Raw genomic sequence first — 21117 nt, 5'->3', positions numbered from 1 at the left:
TAAAATGGGGAGAGAAACAAAGCAAGAGCGTTTGCTGATAATTAAAAAAAAAAAAAACCAACAAAAACAAACAAAAAAAACCCCACCTCATTCTGGATACTTAAAACTTTAGTCTAATGATGAAGGATCACAAATTTCCCAGTCTTAGCCAATTAGGTCACTAAAAGGAAAACAGAATTTAATGAATTTAATGTCAATAAAAAGAAAGTAATGCATCTGGGGAAAAGAAGCCTTGAGCATTCCTGTACAGTGATCATATCTGGTTTTGTTGGTTTTATTCATATCTGTTAATCAAATTTTGCTGCAGGTAACACCTAAAATAGCAGATAGATTACCAGAAAGTAACTAAAATACCTAGGCAAGTATTAGGAATATTTTTTTTCCATAAAGATGTAGAAAGCTTCTTCTACTCAAAATCCACTATTCACATGTTGCACATTATATTCAATTCAATATTCTCTTTTCTGTTTTATTCTCCCTTATATCAGAAAGGGAATAGAAGAATGAGAAAAGGAATTGGAGAGCATTTCAGGTAAGGGATAGCCCAGTATGTGCCTTGCAGGGGGATCGGTTTTGTTTTATTGTTGGTTTGGATTTGGGATGGTTTTTTTGTTAGGTGTTTTTTAAAATACTGCTTCCACAGACATTTATTCCCTCCAGTCATCAGAAGACACCAGGCAAGGGAGATGGGAACTGCCATGAAGAACCAATGCCCCACTTGTAGTTTTCTGGATCATGCACACAGGTATGGCCAAGTCCATAGTTCTAGTCTGCCAAATATGTCTTCCAGAGGGAGGTGGGGTGTGTCAAGAAAGGAATTTCTCCTTTTATTAATGGAGTTTTGTTATTGATCAGGTTCCTATATTAAGGGTTACTGAGCAAACTGAGACGGGAGTTTTGGTACAAGGCCCCTCTCTGACTCCATGCATTTTCAAGCAAATAAATACACCACATATACTATGAGATTAATAGATTCCACCTGCACATTTAAGTAAGTACCCGCTGCTCTTTGATATCATCTGGAAATTTAATTATTTCTCAAAACCAATAAATAGCAAGAGATTAATTCTCTTATCATATATTAAGTTTATACAAGTTCTAAAAGCCTCTTTTCACAATAGCAAATTGTTACTTATGACTAGGACAGACAGCCAGAATCCATAGCACTGTGAAAACATCTCTTAACATCTTTTGTGTTGGCTGCACTGCTGGCTTTACTAGGATTCAGGTGGGGGTTTTTTGGTTTGGGTTTTTTTTTGGTTTGTTTTTTTTTTTTTTTTTATATGAGGGTGTGGGCAGGAGTTTCTTCTATATATAGAAAGATATTCTGGAAGGTCCTTAGCAATATAAAAACCAATGTGTTTCAAAGGTTACCATCTTTTATACACAAACTGCAACTCATACAGCACAGAGCCAAAAGCAGTTATCACCATCTCCAAACAAACTAGCTCCTGGAGCATTTTGGTGTAAACAAATCAGTGCAAGATACCAGCCAAAAAATCTTGGAAATCACAAGAGTACTGTCCACAAAAGCTCTGGTTCCCTGAACAAGCTCAGCATTTCTAATTCATAAGCATCTTTGGATAAGGAGCACACATGAAAATCTTAAGTAGGGGAAAGGGAACACAGCCTTAATTTTGGAAACCCACAGCAGTACAGCAGTTACACAGATAGCTTGCACTTCCTCAAATAACTTGGCAGCAGGCTTTCTAGCTGTCCACAAGCAACTACCCCTGAGCCACATCACAGCCCCACCAAATCTTGCTTATCCATGCAGTTCTTCCCAGCCCAAATGACCACCATCAAATGTAGCTGAAATAAAAATCAGGTTTATTATGGTCCTCAGAGACAGTTACAGCTTCATTCCTGCCACATGAGCTCTCTCATACTGGAGCCAGAAGCACTTAGAAATTTGAGCAAAACCTCAAGTGCTTGGAGCCAACTCCTTTCTTCTCCCAAGTCTCTCAGCAAACCCCCAGCTCAGCCAGGTCCAAGCCACAGCACAGGTACCGTGATTCTCTGAGAGTCTCCGAGAACTTCAGATGAAGTTCTGTAAAGCATCACTTTTCCACACTACCAATAGAGTAAATCAAAATACACCAGAGCTTCTCAAGTGAATCGTTTTGCCAGACTGCATTTTAATTTGTGAATACTACTATTACAGAAGTACAGTAACACAGAATACATCCACCTTAGCTCCCGCCCCCTGCACACCAAAAAGAAGAGCAAAAGAAGTGGCAAATACAAGTCTTATTGCTAAAACACATCTCAGAGCACTCAAAGCCATGATGACTGAGTTATGAGTCAGAACAGATTTGAAACCTTTATGTTCAGGCACCTCATCAGGGGTCTGGTATGACAGCACAAGAGATGGATGGGGAGGGAGTAACACATAACAACATAACGGCTTTTTGCTGGGAAAGATTTGTTCACCTTTCATGCAATCTTTAGATTTAGATAACTAAAAATGGCCTTTTGCCAGCTCTTTTACAGAGCTGTCTTCACCTGCTGCCCCAAAATGATTACAGCCAGCTCTCTTACACCATCATGCTTACCTACTGGCAAAGCAGGATTACAGGTCAGTAACATCACACATCCTTTGGAGAGGTACTTGGTCCCCCTTTCACCTAGGCAAATGCAGGATGGAGAGCTATGAAGCAGCAGTAAGCCAGGGACCACAGCTCTTGAACACAAGACACACAAATATAAAATGGGGGTGCCTGACAACAAAAGGAAACTCTTATCTTTTGCCTTTACCTTTCAGCATGCAGCTAGGAAGATGGACACAAGGAAAGTAAAGGTGCCCATTTTCTCCCCAACACACACTTTGTCTGCAGACTATATCTCAAGGTATGACAGAAGTTTCATTCCATAAATACACCTCATTAGGGAAAACCACTTGCAGTTTAGATATCTTCTTAAATATACATAATTCTTTACAAATCAAATAATCAGTGAGCAAGTATCTCTTAGAGATGCTATATAAACAAAAACCTATCCAAAGTAAAAACTTTTTTTATGCTTCCAGAAGAAAACCTGCTCTGCTTGTTCATCTCTCCTTAAACTCCCAAACTATGATATTTATGATTTCAGTTAGAAACCAGCAAGTAGGGCCTTTCACTGCTAAGTCAGTTCATTTCTGTGGTGGGTGGTACAGCCAAGCTTCCCTAGTTTACACCTGTCCAGAGTTTCCAGGGCCTTCCACTCAAGAGATGAGCACAGCACATACAGCTTATCCTGCACATTCCAGCTGGAGACCCCAACCACAGAATTCGCCCTTTGCAGGAAGAACACCACAGCTTCCAGGCAGCAGCACCTGAAAGCTGCCATCTGAAGGCACAGTCGCATACTGAGCTAGTCCACACAGACAATCAAAAAGATACTCTTTTCCTGTTGGCTAATATTCTTTGGAAGCTTGGAGTATTTGCCCAGGGGACTTCAGAAAGAACAGCAGCAGTACAGATTACCTCAGCCCAACTCCAAGCAAAGTATCAAAGACTACCTGGGAGGGTTGCTACCAGCCTGGAAAGGCAGCACAACTACTACAATCATTAAAACTCTTGCTTGTTGTCGTAGCTGCGTTCTCATCAGCATCATGCTGAGCATTCAAATGTATAGTAAATTAAAATCGTGTACTGGATTCTGTTCCCAAAGATAGCAGATCAATTGTTTCCGATTTCCACAGCTGTTCACCAAGTTTCTAACCAGAGCACAGATGAGTTGTAAACTACCAACTGAAACATTTTCCATATGGTATCCAACTACACAGCTTGTATTCTTTTAGTTTGAAGCTGGAATGTTTGAATATTATTAGGGTTTCTTTAAGGAACAGCACATAGGAAATAAAAGCCAATTTCCTCAAAAGTTAGGGACAAAAAGCAGTCTAATTAGTCACCTGCCTCAACAAATCTGCATAATGAATTACCACAAGTGTGCATGAAAACATTAGAAGTAATGGACTTCAAGAAGTTCCTACTGTGCTGCATGCTGCTATTGTGTGTGTATAAATATAAACACCATTACTGTGAAGACTGCAAAATCCCCATGTTCACCCATGCTTAACTTCACTCAACCTTTTTTTTCTGAAACTTTCCAGTTTTGGATATTGAGGCAGAACTTTTTCTGGAAAGTCTGAGAAAACTCTTCAGTTGTTTCAGAAATATGTGGGAGTTAAATTCTCCTGTTAAAAAAAAAAATAAATGAAACAACAACCTCAAAAACCACAAAACCACCACAACAACAAACCAAAACACACACACACACAATCACTCACAAAAATACCCTTTTTAAATTATGCTGGATACAAAAGCAGCATCGTAAGCAACTGAAATATCTTGCATACCCTTCAGTTAATAGTTTAATTTTATTATCAAGAAATATAATAATCTTTTGGCATGTTTGTTGTGCTGGGCCTCACTCCGAGGATAAGCATCTCGGAGAATCTATTATTTGGGGGTAAACAGAAAAATCAGCTGGCAGTATACTCTCAAACGGTTACCTTACTGCACTAAGCAATTGTGCTCCAGGAGAAAACAGGTTGGTTTTGCAGTTGAGGGACTAAACAAAATTCCACAAGGCTTATTCTATTTTATCACACTGTATTAAGAAATCAAGAGATGAGATGAGCTGCCTTCTTTGGTCCTGATGTGTAAGGAGACCTGGCAGAGGACACTGGAAAACTCCTGCAGAAAATCAGAAAATTTCTTTTACTCTTGTCTTTACATACATCCACAGGAGCCAGACCTTCACAGGGCAGAAATCTGGAGAAGGACAGAGGCCTCCTTGGAATATACCAGGGAGATTCCTCAGCAACACTGCACATACAGGGTCAGGTCAAAGATCCATCTAATCTGCTGATTTTCCCCCACAGCAGCTGGGATGCCTAGAGAAAGTAGTGCAAGTATACAATAACATTTCCCTTGTGTATCCTCCCAGCTCTGAACTTCCTCAACTAGAAACTATCTACTGTTCAGGAGCTCTTCGTGGATTTTTTTTTTCTTCCATTGATTTGTGTAATCATGGTTTGAACCATTTGGCCTTCAAAACATCCTGTGGCAAGGCATGCCATCATTTAATTATGTTTCTATGGAAAAAGTAATGGGTTTTTTGTTTTGTTTTGAATTTGTCAGCTGATTATTTCATTATGTACTTCTAGTCCTCATGTCATGAGAAATATTGACTGTGCCTTCACTAGTCACCTTTTCCATACCTCCTCCAATTTTATGTACTGCTATGATCTGCCTTTCCCACCCTCTAACACACATCATAATCTTCCAAGCTTAAGAACTGCATGTCACCACTTCCTACATCATCACATAAAATTCTGAACAGTACGAGGGGACCAAAACCATGCAGACCAAGGAAGACAAGAACAAACTATGAAGTTAGTGGCATGATGATGCTTTCTCTTTTATTTTCCTAGTATTTTCACTAATTTTATTTTTGCTTCCTCCCCCCCTTTTTTTATTATTGTCAATCACTTCACTGTGAAAAATTAATGCTTTATGCCCAAATCAATCTCAGTGAGAAATTTTGAGTGTGCTTTGGGTTTTGTGGTTTTTTTAAGAAGTTCTAGTATTATACTGTAAATCAGACTAAAACTTAGCCACTTAATTATTGGGACCTTACAAAGGCGATAGATGTGAAGCATGGCTTCTTTGTATAAAGGCTGTGTGAACTTCTCCTCTTTAACATATCCATATGTCTACTAGGTCTATTTTTTATTATAATTGCCTAATCATTTTCCCCCTGTAGAAAGTCATCTTTACCCATCTTAAGCTTCCTAGATCCCGTAAGAGCAGTCATGCATTTGCTACCTGCTATTCCTTTGGCATCAAGGCTAATTGAAGTCATATTTTACACACCACAGTTAACAGCTCAGTAATTTAATGTTTGAATTCTTTCAAAACACCTGGGTTAATAAATTGTCAAGGCCAAATGGTATAATACTCATTTTTATGGATTTGTTCCAAAAACTTCTACTGACATCACAGTTTGAAAGCATCACAAAACCTCTGTGAGAAATACTCTGAGTCAGTTAGACCATGTCACACCAGCATACATGCGAGAAAGAGCAGAGGTTGTCCCACAGAGAAGGATACACAGAGGCGCCTTGGAGCCATCGTGATGTATTATGCAATTAAAAGACAACATTAACCTTAGAAGCATAAATGCCAAATTTGGAAAGAGTCAAAGATCTTTCCCTTCACCCACGCAAATATTAATGCCGACAACATTTGTAACTCACCAGAGGAAATTTCCAAGCTAGCTGGAAATTTTTTTTGCTGGTCCTATGTACTATAGGAGTTCCTAGAGTAAACATTACATTTAGCTGGAAGCAATACCTCTTAGGATCACATTACTTGGGGCTAGGGAAAGTACAGAACATCAAGATATGATGCAGTACCTATCCAAAGGTAAGCAAACAAGCTCGTTTGTCCACAGAGGTTTTTTTTGTTTGTTTGTTTTTAAGGGGTTGTTCAGCTTTAACAGAGTGTTTGTCTAAAACAATCTAGTAAAGCCAAAGACCACACATTTTCAGGTCTAAGTTAATGTTGTAATATAAATGTCTTGTTATGTGAAAGCAAAGTTTAAGGTTATATAATGAGGTTATTTCAGGTGGGGGGTGGGGGGTGGCCGACACACAGGATGACAACAACATGGGGACCCAAACAAAAACGGAGCTTAATTCCAACAGGCATTGTTCTTTTCCTTACACAACATTCTTTCCACCTCCCCCTATTTTTCATTTAAGTTTCTTCTGCTTAGTCACAGGATTTGGATAGAAAGAACCAGCACAACCAGAGCCACGGCTATGCTCATTACAGTTTTAATTAATGGAACAGTTCCTGTTAGAGCTCTTGTTTTCCCAACAGGTTCTCCAGTTTAGTGTTGTCGCTGCTGTTTACTGATGTTTTAGTCGCTTACTCGGATAACTATCCTACCCCTTCTGGGCAAACATGGCTCTTAGCTCTATTTTTGTGTGAGACTAAAGTAATGAGGACAGTGTAGCTAACAGATAATAGTTAACTATCTAGAAGCAAAGAGAGCAATGGGCTTTATCTCTTCACCTATGTATGTGTTCTCCAAATGCCATAGTATCCCTGCACAAAGTGGAACTACTTTTAAGCACTGTCCCCCTGCCTGATCCCGTGGCCAGTCTTCAGAAGGCGACTGCCAGGAAGGGCAGGAAAGAATGGGTTGCCAGCACCGAATAATCCTTTCTTAATATATTACTTTAAGGATCCCAAGTAGATCCATGCAAGAAAACAAAACCAAACCAACCCGCACACAAACAAACCCTAGAACTATCTCCACATGCCGAAAACTGCATAATATTACTAAATCTAAAAGTCTCAATTCTTAGCAAAATAACTTTTCACTAAGGTGAAGTGACATTTGTTTGCCCACAGGGGAGGCTGAGAAAAGGGAAGATACCACATCCTCTGACTTATTTTGTCAGGTTGAATTTGATCTTACCCACATCATCAATTCAGACAGCAAACACCAAGAGCTCCAAGGGAAAAGGAGCCAGACAGTTCAAGAGAAGAAAAAGGATCTTTTGAACATGAATATCACAGAATATCCCGTTCCATCAGGCATGTACATATGCTAAAGGTATTCGCCATCCTCAGCCCGATGTAGATTCTTCTCAATCACTGCTGCTTAAAAAGCACCATCTCCCACCCTAGTTCATATACTCTCACTGTCTTCCCTGATAGTTTTCCAAAACCTAGAGCCCCAAATAAATGGCTTCATATAAGAGTTCACTAAATCCAAAGCTAAAGTTACAGCAACTCAGTGCTGACCAGCATCCCACTTGCAAACAGAATCCATCTAGTCTTTTACAGTCCTTCTGACAGAGAACAGCCAGGGAGTACAGAGTGCAAACCAACCACACTTATTCCTTCTTGTTGCACTTATGTGACAGACCTGGTGAGCAGAAGGCTCAAGTTTGATTCTACAAGCATTAAGACTACCTGAAGAGCTGCCATCTTAAAGTTCTACGTTGACTAGTTGGCAGTGAAGAGGTGATCAGGCTGTTGTTTCAACAATGTGCCTACCTATGACATGCACGACACCCTTCTCTACACCTCCCTTGGGAAATCAGTGATCAGGCCAGGACCTGAGCAAGCAGTGGAAAACAGAATACCTGGAGATAAAAAAGCACCATCTAGCTCCTTTCATTAGCACTAAGACTCAGACCTTCAAATACGCTAGTGTGCTGAATTCCTGTGTGATTCTTTATAGGCTAAGCATTTAAATACCTGCAATCCAGTCTTGACTGGCCTTGGTGATCTATAGGTTTTCTTTAGACATTCAATCAAGTCTCCAAGTCATAACACAATAAAGAAAAAAATATTTGCAGAGACAGTTAAATTTTAAAAGGCAGCCAGAACTAGCAATCCATGCCAATGAAATAAGGCAGCACTGACTCTGCACTTAGCACTTGTGCTTACACAGTGCACAGTCAGTGCATCCTGCTTTTCCGGTGCCATTTATAACTCCAGCAGTTTATTGTTCTGTGAGTATCCAGAGCTTGAAGAGGTCATGGCCACCTAAATTCAGCCCTTTTGCTCACCTGAGAGCCTTTCCAGAGGACCACACAGAACTTCCCTCAGCATGCCATGGTTTGCAGTGGTGCCAAGACACATGAAGCACTTGACAAATAAACCCAGAAAACATGAAAGTTGTGACCAAGGGCAGATTTTAGCAGTATTTCTTGATATAGTAGCCTAAGCAAGCCAAGATCTTCCAAAAATAACCTGACCAGCAATTTCAGATCCTTTGCGGAGGCAGATCTTCTTAAATTCTGTCCTTAAGCAGACCTGAAGGTTTTGACTGTAGTGATATAAACCCCTTTTATAGCAAAGATAGATATATAGGTCCTTTATTTACATGCACCTATGATACACAAACCCAAACAATTCTTCTTCACTTTTAAACAATTTCAGTCACACTGAAGGCAATAAGCCTCAGCTACTCCTTATGACTTGCATCTCTAGAAGCTGACCTGTTTTTGAAGGTGGCACATCACAAGCGAACCCCATCCCTTTTTGGAAATTTTGGAAAAAAGTGACTGAGAAGGAACTTAACAGTTTAGGTAATCTTCATAATTAGACAAGCTAAAAATCAGTTCTTAATTCAGACAGTACTCTTCCCACCTTTAAAGCTCTTTCTCTAAAAAAACGTTTATCCACAGGCCTACCAGTGGGCTAAACTCTAGCAGTGTCATGGACTACCTGCTTTCACCACAAGTGTGACTAGCTTTTTTCTCACCATGACCTGTTTTATGTTGCATCTGCATTTCTGTGTACCTGCGAAAGGTCAAACTGTTTGAAAGTCACAGCTTCCTCACACAAGCATTCATTTGCAAACCCAGTAACAGCTTGCAAGTCTCCGGCTCATGCAGAGCAGTGCTTGCACAAGCTCTTTCTCACGGAAATACAATTTTACTGCCTCACACATGCTGAGCATTCAGCCTTTTCCAGAGTGACTCAAAAGGTCGCCAATCTGTGTGGCCATGCAGATCACCTCAAGAATTTCAGCCATCAAGTTCTGCTCAGTTTAGCAGTACAACACAAAGAATAAATTCTTCCTCCCATTTTTTCACAATAGGAGGTGGCAAACTGCACTAGCGGAGAATAATCCCTTTAAAGTCTAATTGTAATACCATAATGTGATTATCCAAGAAATTTTAGCAGCTTACAACATCAGTAACACAATATCTTGGTCCATTACTGTAAATACTTTAATAATCTTTTAGTGTGTCAGTAGGTTTTCTTCCCCTAGATAAAGTATGTCTGTAAAGCTTAGGAAGATAAAAATGGTTATTACTTAGTAGACCAGAAAAGCCATCTAGCACAGTACCTCCAAGAACACCCTATAATGGATGTGTATGGAAGAGAATAAAAGCAAGGGAAACAGAAAAATACTTGCCCAAAACAGCCTCTCACCATCCCCATATTGGTTGCTCAGCACCTTTCTCAGCCAGAGATCACAGTAGTTAGTTTAATAACTTTAAATGTTAACGAAAATTTGATTACAAGAATAAAAATGGGGAACGTGTGAAGCAGGATTTCAGCTGTGATTATGGTCCCCAAAAACTATGCAGTGCCTAAAAAAGAGGAAAGCCACAAATACAAGTCAGGAGGAGCACCTGGCCTCTATGAGAAGCAGTAGTTTCCTAGACTGCAAAGTCTTGGTGGCATTGCCTACTTTAGACAGGGACAAAACACCAGCTGGGGCTGTACTGCCATTACACAGTGGAAGGGACATGGAACAGGGAGGTTACAACAGCGACAGACTATTTTACTACATCATATGTAGCACATCTTGATGCCAGCTTATACCTGCATGAAGCAGCAGCTCTCCCATCTGCAGGGACGTGGAGGGGGAGAATGTGGTGGCACTGTGCTTGTTCATATCAGCAAGGGCAGTACAGCATACTTCTTTTACCTCGACATGCTGCTCCACTGCCATGGCAACACGAGTAACAAATAAAAGGAAGACAATATGAACTTTGAGCAGAATTCACCGTTTCCATAACTTCTGATGAAAAATAGCTTTGGGAAATTTTTAGTGAATTTCCACATCTCCTTGAGCCTCCTTTGCTACTAATTCAATAGATCCTGAGACTTGGTCTCTTCCTACGCATTGCTTTTCATGGGCAGATCCCCAGGTGATAATTATGCTTTGGCAGTTTTTTTCCAGGGAACTTTTCATGTATCTTTTATGAAAACAGTGCCCAAAGGCCAGTCCACTGATGATGGCTGTTCTTTACAATTTGTCCCTACAGTTCCGGGTGGCAGCTGCTGCCCCAAGACAGAAGCAACACAAAAACCTGGGAAACAAAGCAACAGGAAGGCCCCATTAATATGCCCCATAACTTCCAAGGAACAGATACTTGAAAATAAAGCTATGCATTCTCTCCACCTTCAGTGTGCCATATCTTGGTGTCTCTGCTCATTGTGCTCCAGAAGACTTTTGCTTCCAACACCTTCCATAGGCAGCATGTACTAGACTCAAGAGATTTTCACTCTGCTGCAGAACTACCATTCTCACAGACGTTAGTGTTCCATACAAAACATCAGAACAAGACAGAATACTTAAATTGCCACCTCAGATGTCAGACCACCCTTCAGCTTTTTGATGTAACTCTCCTTTCTGTTTGAGGTCCTGTTCATGCACCACATGACCATACATATAGACAAGTGCACACACACATGTGCAAACACAGCTAAGTAAAACCTACTGAAGAATCTGAAATCCAACTGTAATACCTTTCACTAACTTTCCTGCTTTGAACATTTAATGTCTTTTTAAAGATTAATGAAATATTTATCCACAAAGCCCCTGTCCAGATTTAGTGATGATAGCAGGGACTGTTGTGTTGATGAAAGAGAACTCCTGTCAGTAAGTTTGCATGTCTTTCTGGATTTTCAGGGGGAAAAAAAAGAACAAACCACAAACAAACAAACAAAAAAATCACCAAAAAAAACCCACTAAGGTTTATCTTCAATTTCTTGAAACTGGACTTAGTGCAGCTGTGGCAGCAGGGTTATCATGCCTATGTTGTGGTATCTGCAAGGCTGACTCCTGCTGCCTTTTGCCCTGCACTTCACTACTCAAATGAAGTAGACCTCAGAGCTTTAAATGCACTACCATGGAATGTTCTGGCCATATCAAGAACTGAAGCAGTGAGCCACAAAGCTCAAAAGCATGAGCTATTGCTGCTGAAATGCTAGGCTCTCAAGTAAATGCATCCCATATGCACGCATCCTCTGTGAACTGGGCACAGCTGGGGATACACACCACATAACACACCCACACACTGATCTGTAGGTCACTCAGCAAATATGTGGGACGAACAACTGAACACAATATTTGAACGCAGTGAGTCATATCACAGTTTTCAAACCATGGGTTTGCAGCACAAAGAACACATTGCCATGCAATACAGAAACTTCCCATCCACCCCAGACAAACCAGCAGCAGAATTCAAGTTCCATGATCTCCTAGGCTTGGCCCACCCTAAGCAAGCTACCAGGGTGACCCCTTCCAACCTCTCTGAGCAGCCCACAAGACAGAATGCACGTTTTCCTGATGTGTCACAGGCACCTACAGCCAAATATCCCTAAAACTGAGTAGAACTAGGAATCTCATGATGCTTACAAATTCCTCCACCAGAAGAGCAGAGTTAAAAATTTTTGCAAATGCAGGATACAAAAAAAGAACCAAAAACACACCTTCAAGCCAGAGCAGCAGTACTCAAAAGCAACAGCTTCTTCCTCTCCATCTCTTCAAAGCAAACAGTAGAGCTGCAGGAGAAGATCTCAAAGCCCCGAGGACACTAACAAGCCTTAATTACCCTGACCAGCCCCACATGGGACCTCACCCACACCTGCATCCATGGCCCAGGAGCAACCTTGCAGCCTAGGTTGGGGCTGTTAGTCCCTGAGCACACCACAGGGACAAGCTCCCACAGTTGGCCCAGGCTGCCGCAGGTCCTAAGCCCAGCACTCACAGCCTAGCCCAGAGCTGTGCAGGGACTGGTGGTCCCAGCCAGGGCTGCACTGGGGGGTCCTTGGTAGGGCTGTGGGGAAGGTCCCTAGGGAGGCTGGCTGGGGAAATTAAGGGTGATAATGCCCTGGGGCCCCAGAAGAAAAAAGCAGCTTTGACCTCTGGAAGACAAAAAGGGAAAGGATCTCATCTGTTGATATTGTCTGTGAGCCATGTGTCTTTGGTTAAACTTTTCAGTTGAGATCGATCCCGTTAAAATTCCCCTTGGAGTAGCTTCCTGTTCTAGGCTTCTCTTGAATTAAACAATAAACCCCCCAAAATTTAAAAACATCCTGCACAATCTTTGTGATGCACCTGTAAATGGCAGTTCCAGCAGGGTTTGTACTTTTAATTAGACAGGAATATTAACTACACGGTGCTAGCAGGTAAATGCATTTGGTGAGCTTTGACACTTTGCCATAGGACAGGGGACTGTCAGCGGTCTGGCAGCTCACAAGGCAAATCCTATCTATTTACTCACTGAATTTATGAGAATATCTCCAGTGCAAGATGCTGATTTTCTCAAGCCTATATTTTTTTACAGAGAAATCCTGAACTGCTAATTATGCTGGCTCCTGAGTTCTCTCTGTCAACCAGCAACTAAAGCAAGCTGTGCATTTGCTTACAGATGCAAAGACAGAATATTACACGTTTCCCTTCAAACATCAGCACATGCTAACATACACAGGAATTAGAATTTAATGACTGGGCATTAACCTGCAACAAATCTGAGGTAGCAAATAGTACATAGCAATTAGTACGCAAAATTCAGGCATACACCCACCTAATCAGGCACCTGCTACTTCCACTGAGGTCAAAACTGTGTGACAGTTTCCTTGAAGACATTCGTATGCAAAATATCCAAACTGATGAGCTCTGGAGCATCTTAGTATCTCAATGAACTGTTTATGTCAGATACAAACCTGTTACTGTACACAGTGGGGATAAGATGGTTCTGCTCCTGACACATACAGATGGCCTCTGTTTCTTGTTAACTATCAAGGACAGAGCAGGGGCTGTTTGTTTAAACTGGAGTCTGCTTCTCTTGGCTCTGGTTCAACTTCCTGGTTTCTCTAGCGATCAGACTTGACTGACGAAAAGACTGAGATGTTTCAAAGTCTCAACCCAAGGTGTCCAAACTAAGACCCACGTTTGTCCTGATCACTACAGCTTCATCAAGCTAGAAGAGGTCATCACTTGTATAGAAGACCTCAAAATGAAGCAGCATGTTGTAAAATGCATGTTTCAAGCACTGAAAGAGGCTGCCTAGGGATGTCATGGAATCACCATCCCTGGAAGTTTAAAAAATGCATAGATGCAGTGCTTGGGGGCATGGTTTATTGGTGGCCTTGGCAGTCCTGGGTTAATGGTTGGGCTTGATCTTAAAAGTCTTTTCCAATCTAAATGATTCTATGATTCTATGAAAATGAGAGCAGATTCCCTAACTACTTTTCTCACACTTCTGCTTTTGTGTTACGCCCCACCACCAATTCACAATCATGGGATCCAACTCCTCACAGATGCCCAATATTCTTTCCAAATCTGGCAGCTCAAAGCGGTGTCTTCCTTTCTATCCCATAGTGAGACTGAACATCTTCATCCTTCATACAGGGATGCAGAATATATAACTCACCATGTAGTGTCCTGTTTGCTTTGCTACCGTGCTCTTCGCCATTCTACCTCTTCTTCCCAGTATCAGTATGCAGGCAAGACTCTGCAGGGATGCAACAGTCCTCTTAAAATCTGCTTGTGAACTTTCCATTCAGTCTCTACCACACCTGTCACGTGGCAACTTTTCAATTGTTTGCTGCACAGATCAGATTGGGCAGGTGAGAAAAGTACTAACATTTTGAGATGTTGCTGCAGCACTATTAGATGGCTTTATTAGCTAACTAGAAAAACCTGTAGAGGTACATCTGAAATTTAGGTCTTCTTATAGGTTATGCCCAGTATTTTCATCTTTCCTAACTCTGACAGGAATTTTATTTTTCCCAGTAAAAAGAGATGTATAAGGAAATGAGCAAACTTGCAGAGACAGTGGTGAGCAATCTCTTTTTCCCAAACTGGTCCAAAAGCTTGTGTTTAACAGTGGGTGTTTTGTAGGATATTCTCCAGGACAGTCTGTCCACTGCACCTTCCCCAGTACTAGGAGCTACTAAGAAAAAGAGAGGACATATTCTCATCAAAAGTCTTAGGTCTGTTTCCAGTTAAGGGTGCAGTAAAATAACATGTCATTTATAAAACCAGATGGAAAAACCCAAAGAACAATTTAAAGACCAGCTGGTTTCTTCTCAGAAAAATAAATGTCAGCCTAGCCCCACCTTTTCTTCTATACACAGGACAGACTGAGGAGAAAAGAGGTCAGATGCTCGTTTCTGTCTCATGAGCTAAATATTTCCCTCATGCTTGCACTAGAAAAGTCTGTAGTAGCTAGCAGCACCTCTAACACATTGAAGAGGTCAGTGAGATCCAATTATTGTCTTCAGGTTGTTTTTAAATATTAACACAGTTGCCAAATGACTAATACCTGCCTATAGTTCGTTACCTACATGACCCATGTCACCTAAACTGCATACCAGATTACTTTGTCTCATCTCTTTGTTTACCACATCTCTCCTAGACTGAAAGCTCTGTGAGTTGAGCTGCTTTTTTTTTTCCTTTAGCAGCTAGCAGATGAGGGCCCACCTTAACAGATTCATGACAGCAACTGCTTTTAGTCAAAAAGACAATTATAAATTTAAATAAGTTGATGTTTCCTCACCAAAGTAAGCAAAACCAACATGGTTTTAACTTGAAATACTTTTGTTACAACAAGGCTTTTGCTTCTTATAAACAGCAAAAGAAAGGAGAGGGTAGGGTATTTAATTTCCTGATTAAATCCATGAAGCAAAAGGATGCAGTCTGATTTCTACCCAGGCCTGAGAGAATCTACCTCTCGTATGAAAGCACTATGGCTGCCAGGCTACAGAACAGCTGAATCTTACAGTTTCATTATGTTCTTATACAATTTTATACAAGTCACCGGAGCAGGGACTGAAATCCAATATATACTTGCTTCTGTGTATTTGCTAACCACTGGCCTAGGGAGTATTTGTCTCTTTTTCTCGGGCTCCGGAAAAACTAAGGGTGTACTGCCCTTTCTTCCTAATATATTCAAAAGTGCTGGTAATTCAGTGGGACTGGATTATCCAGCTCCACCCAGGCACAGACTGGAACTGGATGAGGGATTCCCAGTTTCTGGGCAAATGCATTAACCCCTGAGTAAGAAAAAGGGGGAAATGACTGTGAAGAAAAATCCACTGCTGGAAAAAAATAAAATCCTGGCAGTAACTAGTTAGAGAATTTGACCTGAATTCATAAATAGTTTTGGGATGACCTAAATATCATTTTCCCAACAAATTTAGTATTCACCAGCATTTTTTTTCTCTGGTTTTTGCAGGCCAGTTGGTTCATTTGAGGTGCCTCACTATAGGCATCAAACAACAGTAAACCTAAGGAGGTAAGGTTTTCTTTTTATGCAGCTTGGATGGAAAGAAACTCACTATGAGCTTCCTTAGTCCACACTGAGAAAGCTGTAGCCTGGTTTTCTAGAGTGGCCATCATCATAAAATTGTCACTGACAGGAACACAGCAGACAAAATGACCACAGCCATCCTCAAGAACGCCATCCTCCCACATTAAAGGTCACAAAATGCCTGACAGAATTGCCCTTTTCGTAAGTCACTGGAAATACTAGGACTCCCGAGAAAAGAGGACAACACGGTATCATCTTCAGACACAAAGCAAAATGCAAGGGCACCTAATTAGAGGTTTCACAAATATCAACAAGGCAAAGTTGAAGCAGACCTCAGTCTGTGGGAAGGAATCAATTTTCGGTCACCCCATGATGGAGACCACAGCCATGACTTCCACCGCCACAACAGCCTGGCCACGTTCCACCTCCGCCTCTGCCAGCAAGGCCCCAGTAACAAGGGCAGGCATTCACCAGATCCTCTGCATCCGTTTTTGTCCTTCAAAAGGAAGCTTTGTAAAGGATGAGTAGATGTCAGGTCTTTCTCTGTTGAAGATGCAGCAAAGATGAAATATCCAGAGGATGAACTCAGCTCATCTTTCACCAGGCTTTCCAGACCTGGAAGGCAAATGGTATCCGTTAACAGGACCTGACAAGCCTAGCAACCGGAGATGGGACTCAGACCAGGGATATGTAATTAAGCAATAAAGTCTACCGAGCTGTGGCTGCTGAGGGTTATTACGTGCTTCAGGTGGTATGAAAAAGCATAAAGCCGTCAGCCACAGCACCTCAGAGGTGCAATTCTGGAGGAAATCACGGGCTTGTTGTTCTTCTTGTGAACCTGGCAGCTGGTGGGCCTGCATGCTGCCCTCCACCCCGGCCGGGCGGGACCTTCCCTCAGCCCCCAGAGAGGCCTGTGCTGCTGCCCACCCCAGGGGCCTGGGCCCACCGCCATCCCCAGGCTCCCCCAGCGCACATGCCTTGGGTGGAGACATTGGGCTGCCATGGTGGGCTGCTGTGGGACAAAAAACCCACTGGCTCAGGCTCCAGCCCACAAAAACCTCTCAGAGATCCCCCACGGGGGGCTGCAAGCCCTCTGCAGCACTCACAGCCCCTCGTCCAACTGCACACCACTCGCCACCCTTGCTCAGAGGCAGTAATTCTCATTTGGTGGCTTTTTTTCACCTGACAGTTTCTTCTGAGAATCTGTTGGTGTAATTAAGAGGGAGTTTCGCAATAACTTCCAGTTGTTCCGTGCACGTAAACAGAACAGCCAGCAGGCCACATGGGAACACTGTGCGAAGGCAAGCGTGTGGCCATGACACGCGTCTGCCCTCCTTCTGTAATGGTTTTCTTCATCCCTGACAGAACCATCCCCCATAGCAGGTGACAGGGGGTGCTGGGGCACCCCAGGGCCCCCAACCCACCCTGCATGGGGCAGAGCAGCCCAATCCCTGTCCTGCTGAGCCAGGGCGCTGTGAGGAGAAAAGTCCAAAATAAAAGCCTCTGTGAGAGGGAGGTTAAAGGCAGGCTGCAGCTTAACCCACCCTTGAGGACACCTGTGGCTGAAGACAAGGACACTGGTGTGAATTGGACAAAAAACCCCACAGGTTCAGCGTGAGGAGACTCCTCTGCCATGCCTGAAATGCTGCAGGGGTCTGGGGCCACTGGACTTCTTTTGCAGCCGTTCATAAGGGAGCCCCCTCCAGTGAGACTAGCCAAGAGCACACCTGCTCCTTTATCTGGTTGACAAGAAGTATACAAAGCTAAAGAAATAGGTTTTATTCTACTACTTTATTTTTACTTCTACTATTACATACAGAAAGAGACCCACGGCATTGGGGGCGGGGGGAGCCCATGGAAGCAGGCGGAAGATGCTGGGTTGAAGGTAATGGAGTGAAGAGGTACATGTGTGAGGATGAGCTGTCCTAATAAATCTTCAGAGCTTCTATTTTAAACCCTTAACCAAAGAAACTCATTCCTAAATGAGCAAGCTGTGGCATTACAACTGTAGCATTCATTTTTCAGCTTTGTCTGTGCCTTAACATGCAGGTCCCCCAATTGCACGGGGAAATAGCGAACGTCAGCCAGTTTTCAAAAATTAGGGGAATAATGACAGTAACTGTGTGTATTAGCTGTATAGGTAATGTCACAACACTTGGGGTATATACGAAGTCATTATTTACACACTCAAAAAATATCACCAATAACAAATCTCATTAAAAAGACCAGGAGAGCAGGGGAGAAAAAGGCTGAGGGGGGTAGCTGACGTTAGAGCAGGGTGCTGTTTTCACTGTGTCACGGCTCAGCTGGCTGTTCGCAACCCAGTCTTTCCCTAGGGCTTTGTAGCACAGCTACTTTTATGGACCTGTGCTTAAATGGAACAGTTTGGCCTTCAGATGCAACAATAGCTTACGTGCAGGACTCCCTAAGAGCGCAGGTCCCTGGAGAGGGACATGAGGATGTCTACAGGAATGAGCTGGCTGTGGCCCGAAGCGGCGGAGCAGATTTGTGTAATCCTATCCCATATAGACCAAAGAGAGGAGTTAATCATTTTCCAGGCAAAGCTTCAAATTGGATCACTAGGGATATCTGTGAGGATTCCAAAAGAAATGTTCCTGATGGCCATTAATGTGTTCCCAGTGACGTACAGGATGCACACGCGCGCGCGCGCACACACACACACACACAAACAAAGTAGCAGCTAGCCTGGAAAAAAAATCAGCTTGTATGCAAAGGTGCACTTTGAGCAAATTACCTCACAAGGGACTCATTAATTTCCAGGACAAACCAAGACTCCCACTGCCCTTCCACGTGTGCTCCCAGCAAAGGGGTGCAGGAGCTGGACGCAGAGCATGTGTACAGCCCAGCTTCCACCCTTGAAAACTCCAAAGGGCCACGCTGTTTCCATAACACTTTTTACATGCTTACTTTTATGGGTCTCTTGATGACAATCTAAATCCTGCCTGTTCTTCAATAAACCATTAATCTTCCAGATAGAGTTCAGGGAAGTTGCTGTGTAGCAATAAAGTGCATGTTTCCAGAGCCCAGATGGAACAAAAAGACAAAAAAAAGTGAAAGGGAGTGACATTGTTTTTGAAAGACAACTTCCTGGCTTGGAGGGGTTGGGGTCATGCAGGGTTATCTCCCCAAATCTTACCTGGAGCCTGCCTCTCCCCTCACAAACCCCTGATGCTACTTTGCCTGCAACACTTGTGAGAAGAAGGTCCACCCCTCCAAAACCAGGGTCAGCATAAGAAAGGGGCCGGTCACCCCCTGTACCTTCCACCTTGATGGCCCAGAAGCCTTTTGTGAATTGTGCCAGCTGGGACTGTGCTTTGGTGAGCAGATACCAGTCAGCGAGAGTCAGTGCTCATCACTGCTCCCCCCAGCACACCAGACCTGGCTTGGCAGTCAGTGGTGAGGGGGCTCCACTGGTTCCCCACCAGCCAGTGATTTCAGCAGTTAACTCGTATCACCCAGTTTACAGGCTTGCTGCTGCTTTTGCAGACTGAAGCATAAAATGTCTCTGTCTTCAAGCTACTTGCTTTTGGTGTGCTGAGGGTATCAGTCTCACAGAGCCAGTGTTGCAAAAGCCATCAAATCCTCACGCCAAGCCTGGCTAGTCCTGTCCTGGGTTTGCATTTGAACTGGTGACCCACAGTAGAAGTAACAGATTCTGTGTCCCACTTTATAACAGGAAAAATTAACACAATCCCTTGTGCTTCCAGGCCCCTGTAAAATTGATGTTAACCATATGTCAGTGTGTGAATTGTGCATAGCTGTTAAGAAAGCACGTACTGCACTACTCAAAAGAGATGGTAGCAGTCAGCATTAGAAAGTGCCAAGGAATAAAAAAAATCATATCCAACCTGACTTAAGTGCCCTAAACTATGTCTTTTATGCAGAAAAGAAAAAGAACAAAAGGAGAGACGTGAAAAAATAAATTCCCTGGGCTACAGTCCTCTAGAAAAATGGTAGTGAGCAGGGAAAAAGTAGGCACATCAGGAACATACATACAGATAGAAGTCCATTTGTTGGACTCTCCCAGTTCAGACTGGCACAGCTCTCAACAGAAAAATGGGGGAAAATTCACTGTCTGTCTAGACATCATAAATACAAGGTCTCAAAGAGTCTAGTGCTTTTACTCTAAACTCCTGGGTCTGTGATCCTTCCCTGGCACACATGTATCTCACAAATATTCCTATACAGGACACATTTAATCCCAAAGCTCTGCCTATTCCATATGAATGTTATGTTCTTTTCTTTCCATATGAATATAATGTTCTCTTCGTTCCTGGTGACAGTGCTTTACAAGACAAACTAAAGTTCATGGATGAGAAGCTCTGGAAAAAAATCCTTTTCACTGACAAAAAAGAATCTTGCCATATTTTAAATGTCCTTCATCAGTTTTATTACAATAGTAATGCATAACTAAGTATGTAAATATCCTCCCAAACACTCAGTATAGTACCTACAGATCACCTGAAGCAGTTAAAACCTTGAGCAGCCAGCCCTAGGGCAACATTTTTGCTTGCCACTGCAGCAGGCTGACCACCAAAGATGGTTAGCTGTGTCAGCAGCCATTCGCACCTCCCTAATGATGGCCCCCCACAGAGGCAAGCTGCACAATCCTTTTCTTCTGGTGTTTCATTCTTGATGAACATAGGAGAAAAAAAATTTACAGCAAGAATCCCTCTGAGATACATATCCTGACCAAAGAGAAGCTAACTAGATGTGACTGAACTTAATTATGTTTAATATTGAACAGCTAGACCCCAAGCAACAGAACATGACAGAGCTGTTGTTGCTGTTCTCTTTGGTGAAGGCACAACAAGCAGTTCCTCACTAAGTATGGGTAGGTGTTACCATCACATCACCCGTGTGCCTCACTGTCATTTCTTAGCTAACACTCACCGTTCTAACCAAAGTCAACAGCATCCTTTGGTGTAAAATCCTGTGCAACTGATCAAAATTAACACATATGCACAGGGTGTGTGCACAACTCCAGACTTTCCACACTGCTTTCATACAGTGCTGTGTGT

At 42.5% G+C, this 21117-nt stretch overlaps 1 long non-coding RNA gene across 1 annotated transcript; it reads left to right on the top strand.

Moving 5' to 3' along the window:
• Positions 1–650: 650 nt before the first annotated feature.
• LOC121096549 lies at positions 651–2844 on the top strand. The gene is made up of 3 exons (XR_005830570.1): positions 651–745; positions 856–991; positions 2765–2844. It is a non-coding gene; the product is annotated as an uncharacterized LOC121096549 (long non-coding RNA).
• Positions 2845–21117: the final 18273 nt, after the last annotated feature.

This window comes from Falco naumanni, chromosome 13, assembly GCF_017639655.2.
Source record: "Falco naumanni isolate bFalNau1 chromosome 13, bFalNau1.pat, whole genome shotgun sequence".
Taxonomy (NCBI): domain Eukaryota; kingdom Metazoa; phylum Chordata; class Aves; order Falconiformes; family Falconidae; genus Falco; species Falco naumanni.
This window is presented reverse-complemented; position numbering and strand designations above follow the sequence as displayed.